This window comes from Geospiza fortis, unplaced genomic scaffold, assembly GCF_000277835.1.
Source record: "Geospiza fortis unplaced genomic scaffold, GeoFor_1.0 scaffold405, whole genome shotgun sequence".
Classification (NCBI taxonomy): Eukaryota; Metazoa; Chordata; class Aves; order Passeriformes; family Thraupidae; genus Geospiza; species Geospiza fortis.
In genome coordinates, this window is record NW_005054415.1 from 5,346 (window position 1) to 11,426 (window position 6,081).

Consider the following 6,081-nt stretch of genomic DNA (forward strand, 5'->3'; position numbering starts at 1 on the left):
TCAGCAGCTGTTGAAACAGATGAGGCTGAAGAGAATATTCCCTGCATTTGCAATAAAACAGTCAGGCTTTTCATCAGTTTCTATGTGGAAACTACTTTTTAAAAATTCTAATATAAATTCTAGACATTTTGTAAAAATACCCCAACCAATAAACAAGAGGTTGGTAGCAAACAGAGATATTAATCTGTGTCTAAATTTTAAAAAAACTAGCCAGATGTCCATTATTAGACATTTTTATTTCACAACAGTGTCTTGGTTCTCAGTGGCTGTTGCAGAGCAGGCAGTGCTGGATGAGAGTTCTCAGTGCTGTGCCTCTTGCCTTGCTCTGGAACGTGCATGGCACAGCCTTTCCAACTGCTCTCGACTGGGTGGGTGAGAACGCAGCCATTGCTGCCATTCATATTTGCATGCCAGAATTGAACCTGCTGGGCTTTCTTCAGTGCAATTGACAGAAATGTGCTCCTCCCTTCCTAAACAGCTTCCAAATGAACACAAAAAGCCCAGCATTGCTATTTCTTTTCTTCTGCATTTCCATAATTCAGGGGGAAATTCCTTAAGTGGAAAGGAACCTGCTTGACATGTGTTCACTCTATCAATATTAATGCTTTCCAGAGGTGACTAGATAAATCAACAGAGATTGTTTGTCACTCTGGCAAAAGTGGCCATAAAAGCAAATTACTGTGAGGAGAACAAAGTGGAGTAAAATGTCAAGTTTTATGCAGAGGTGTGGGGAAATCAAGATTGTTTTTTTGTCTCCTAATTTGTAGTCCATTTTGAAATGCATTCAAATGAATTGTGTTTTCTTCTTCCTATCCTGAAGAAATAATCACAAAATAAATGATTGAAGTAGAGACAGAAGTCATGTTGGTAACATGTCTTGCTGTCTTGGATGGTACCAGAGAAACTGCTAATTAAATGGAAGACTCTTCACTGAGGCCAGTTCTGAAGTGTGATTCATGCTTCATCATGAAGTTGCAATATCTGTCCAGTTTAAGAAAATGATACACATCACAGTGACTCAGTAAATCTCATATTTGTAAATCACAAAACATTCCCAGCTATTTATTATAGACTTCATAATGTCTAAGTTTCCTGTCTTTCTTTTATCTGTATTTTTATTTACAGCAGTTTTTGGCAAGACTCCCAGAATTTTTGGAACTGGTAAGGATTTTTAGTTTTTATAATATGTACTGAAAATAAGTTTGTACACATGAAAGTTTTACAAAGAGGCAATAGGTAAAAACAAATGTACCTTTATCGGCCATGTTTTGTATTTTCTCTATCATAATATTCTACAAGAGGGCCAACAGGGGAAAAATGTAGAATTATGGATGCTCTTGTGCTTAGCTAATGCAATAATTTCTATGAAAAATATGATTGGTTTAACTTGTTTTATGTGCATTAAAGGAATCAGCACAAAGCAGCAATGTTGTTGCCATGTACACATTATATGTTTGTGCTGTGGAGATTTCAGAATTTCAGACAATGAGGTCAATGGCTACCTGACCTGAATTTCCACAACTACATTAGAGAGGAAATTGGTTCTAGTATATAATTTCCTGGAACATCCTCAGGGAGTACACAGTTATGATTACTTAGTGGCTTTAAATCAATGCAGTGGCTAGGACAATATTTATATTATTTGGCAGCTTAAAAATATTTGTGAAGATGAAATGATGGATAACATTTTGACTAATGACTCCCTTCATTTGTATTGTGGTCAAACTGGCACTGAAGGGTTGGGTGACCGTGTAACACAGCCCCTGCCAAAAGGCAGAGTGCAGATACAACAGCAAAGAATGAGAAGGATTATTTTGCTAATTCAGACATAGGTAATTGCTTCTATTAACTTTAATTTTTAAGGGTTTCACCTCTGAACAATTGAATAACGTTGATAAAATTTGTTTGAATAACTGAAAGCAGAGTAGGTCATGGTTCATGTAGAGAATCATTATCCTGCAGATTTGAAAGGGATCAGGTAGGAAAGCATTCTTGAATTGATTGACCTACAGTGTGCAGTTAATATCCTCTCAAACTGTTGGAAACACAGAAGACTAACTAAATTCAGACCAGGCAGTCTATTTAGTTGCTAAGGAGAAAAAGCAAAACTCCTGTTCATTCCCAAACTTTACTGTGCTTATATCTATGGAATAATTCTGGGCTCCATCCCACAGTCTGTGTGGACTTTCTGTAAGGTCAAACCCTAAAAATACTTCAGAACATTTGCATGCATTTTTTAGGTGTCAGTCAGCAAATTTCATTTGAACAATGGGAAAGAAAATGCTCCCTTGGGTTAGAAAGACATAAAAATGTGATTCTGCAGCTCCTTCAAACTGTTGCTTCACTAAAATATTGACTACAAATATGATTGAGTTTGACTTGGAAGAGTATTTATTTCAATAAGTTGTGGCAGTAGCTCCACTATTTTCCACATTTCTCTTCTTTGGTGGCAAAATTTTTTCCACTTTATGAGGTTAAAAAAAAGGAGGGTTAAGCTTACAAAACCTTACCAAATATATCTGAGCCTCAAATGTAGCCTTTTCAGCTCTTGCATTCAGTTGCATTATACTAAGGGAACATATTTTTATCTCTTACTAGCAGTTCTCTAAAAAGGCTGATTTGGCAGTATGCAGATTAAAGAGTAAAAAATAAATATATTCCAGGTAGTATGGTATTGTGTGCAGCAAAACTAAGTGTGAATGAAATTCCTTTTCAATTCCTTCAGCTGTACCCTCACCAGCACAGCTCTACTGATGGCATTGCTTTAATTTCCCATGGATATTTTCTGTCCTTTAGAAGTTCCTCTGAATCCTTATTTTTTTGTGGTATGGATGTATCTGGTGTGAAAATCTGGTTAGGCAAGGCAGGTGAGAACTCTCTCTGCCCCATGCTATTCTAGCTCAAATTTCAATTTTTAACAGTAATTTGAATCCTCTTCTTGTGTACCTCCCCCTGTCCCTTTTTTGGAGTTCACTCATACTTTTGAATAAAAGATTAAGCCTTTAAGTTCAGCTGCTCTGGTGAGGTCTGTTAGCACTTACTCCTAAAACACATTTTACAGTTGCCATAAAGAATCCTCCACAGAGCTTCAGCAATGTCTGAAAGGTCTCTCACTCTGTTAGTCAGTAAAGTGCTGCCAGCAGCTCCTGGTGTGTGCTCCATGTGCTGTTCTTACATAACCAACTGGAGCTTTTTAATCAATCAGGATCTGAAAAAAACCCTAATTCTTTTGTGCAAAGGAGGAATGATTGAGGATACAAATAATAACAAAGACTACATTTAAAAAACAGATTTTAAAAATTCCACTTCAACCTTACACTTAGAAAAGTTGGACATTAAAATAAATGCACTTTAAAATGCAGTTCAGTTATATTATTACATCCTTTCAATAGCCTTACGTAAACCTCCTTCCTAATTATGTTATTTTAAAGATTTTTGAGGTATTTGTGATGCAGGCCAAGATGGTAGGAAGCATCTGGGTTGGAGGAAATATTATTGAGGAAAATAATCTAATGAACAGAGATGTTATGAAGTCCACCTGTGCACAGACCATGCATCCATATAACCCTCACCTCAGAAGACACAAAATGCATGTTTTATTATAACAAGCATTTCAAAATCCTGACAGTTAATTCTTCATATTGCACCAAGCTTGTATAGTTCTTATTGGATATTTCATATTAACTGATGTATAGAAACAGACCTTGAGTCAATTCAAAGCATATTTTCACAGCATCTTTAAGAAATATCGTTTTGTTGGATTTAGAGCCAGATTATGTAATTGTTAAGAGACGCTCTTAAGTTTTCACACAGTATAGAGCAAGAATTTGAAAAGAAAATGGGAAAACTTTTGTCTCTTTGATTTATAGACGTAAGAGTTGAGACTGGAGAGAAATAGTTCCTAAAGAACATCACTGCATCAAACAATCTGTGAGTATGAAATAGGAGCAGCATGAGAAAGGGAAAAGTCTGATGACAGACTGAGAATCTTGTTTTATAAAATAGCTGCAGAGGGCTTGAGAGCTTTAAAGAGTGCCAGTGAGGAGGCAGAAGTGTGTGCACATCTTAGGAGAAAATTACTGAGCTTTAATCTCAAACATATTAACCTCAAGTCTTCACTGTGAGGTAGCTTGGTCTTGGTTTTTGGAAATACTGAGCTCTCTCTTCTGTTTGTGTAAACAGAAGAAATAATGCAGAGCTGGGGGGAGAGGAAAATGTATATGAGTTTTACAGGCATAAAATATGGATATCTGTGAAATGCAATCCTTTTTAAAGAAATAGGTCTTGAGAAGATCATTATTGCAAAATCCTTAGTATGGTCTCCCAGGGAGCTCAGGAAGAGCATGGCTATGCTGTCAGACTCTGAAGCACATGAAATGAATACCAACTTACATGCTTAACTGGGACCTACACCAGTGTCCAGCTGTTGTACCAATGAAAATTCTGTGGGGTGCAGCTGTTGTGTCAGTCCAGCTTCAGAGAGAGGAAGCAGGGGACCCTGCAGGACACAGATTTATGAACTGGGGAGCACAGGTGCACTGCACCATCTGCTAGAGTGGTCCCTGTCTCTACCCCATTGGACTGACACCCATCTCCTTCAGCCAGGCTTGTGCTGCACCCAGACCAAAGCAGGACCACCTGAGCTGTGTGAAATGGGGCTGTAGCTAAACACACAGGATTTCACAGGCAGGGAACATTGAATGCAAACCCTAAGAGCGTATTATATGACGTTTATATAAACCATTTGCAAGATGATTACTGCAGTTATAGGCTACCCACATTTTAAGGAGGATGAGACTTCATTTAAAAACTGAGAAAGAGAAGCTCAAAGTTAAGCCATGACTCAATCATGGAGCACTGGTTGTGGTCACTGAGGAATGATATTTATTATAGGAGGCAAGTCTTCAGTCTGTTGGATACAACAGAAGCCAGTCTCTGGAAGCCAAGAGTACAAGTAAAATTTGCAAGTTGCAAATTTTAACCAGGTAATCAACTACGGAACAGCACACCCATAGAGGTGGCACGTGCTCTCTTGCAGTCACTCATAACCAAGGCTGAATGCCTTTGAGATACATTGGAAGTCAAAAACCATGGACTTGATGCAGAAGTTGCTGGTGAGAGTTAGAGGAGGTCAGACCCTGTGGCAATTGTCCCTTTTAATCTTATATTCCCCAAGTTGGAGGCATATCTTAATACTTACTGCTACACTGCTTCTCCAGGTGTCAAGAAATGTTCAGCTAGCCTAGAAAAACATTCTGAAAGGTTGTTGCTCAAATGTGATCTATTTGTATTTAAGCAAAATACAATTTGGGGGATCCAGTACTATCTTGACAGGATGTGACCCTGTAGTATTGCTTAGTACACACAGTAAAACACAGCCCTGGGTATTAAGAGTTGCTCAGAAGAAACTGAAAGGATTTTAAAACTAATTATAATAATTGAGATTTTTTGATACAGCTCCAGAATCAATTAAGAAACTATTGTTAATGACAACAGATACCAGTCATCTCTGAAGGAAGTAGAAAACGGTAGTCTGCAGAATAAACATGATGCCATTTGTAGATTCTTTTTAATCAAAATACTCAAACTGAGAAAATTACTCAGTAAACATGATGAGCAAATATTTAACCTTTAGGTTTAGTTTGTGTTCATATTCCAAACAAATATAGTTAGAGATGCTTAAACATTTGTAAGTGTTGAACATATGTTTACAGAATAATTATATTTAACATTGGGAAATTCACAAAACACGTTCCACATGTGTTATGTGCCCTTTTATATTAATGTTTTCTAAATGTCATGCTGAATAGTACATTAAATTCCAGCTTCTTTCTAAGGTACCTGAGGTGGTAGCTTTAGAAGATATTTTTCTCAGCTGTAATAACTTCTTGCATTTAAATATATTGGTGGTATTTCCATATAACGTATTACCATGCATTTTCCAGTAAACCAACAGATGAAGGTTTTAATAAACCCCATGATTAAGCAAGGTTTTAACTGCAGCTATCCTTTTGCATTTCAAATTGTCAGTTTGCTGCTACTGTAATTTCTGCTCTGTACAGGATTACCTTTGTTCAGCAG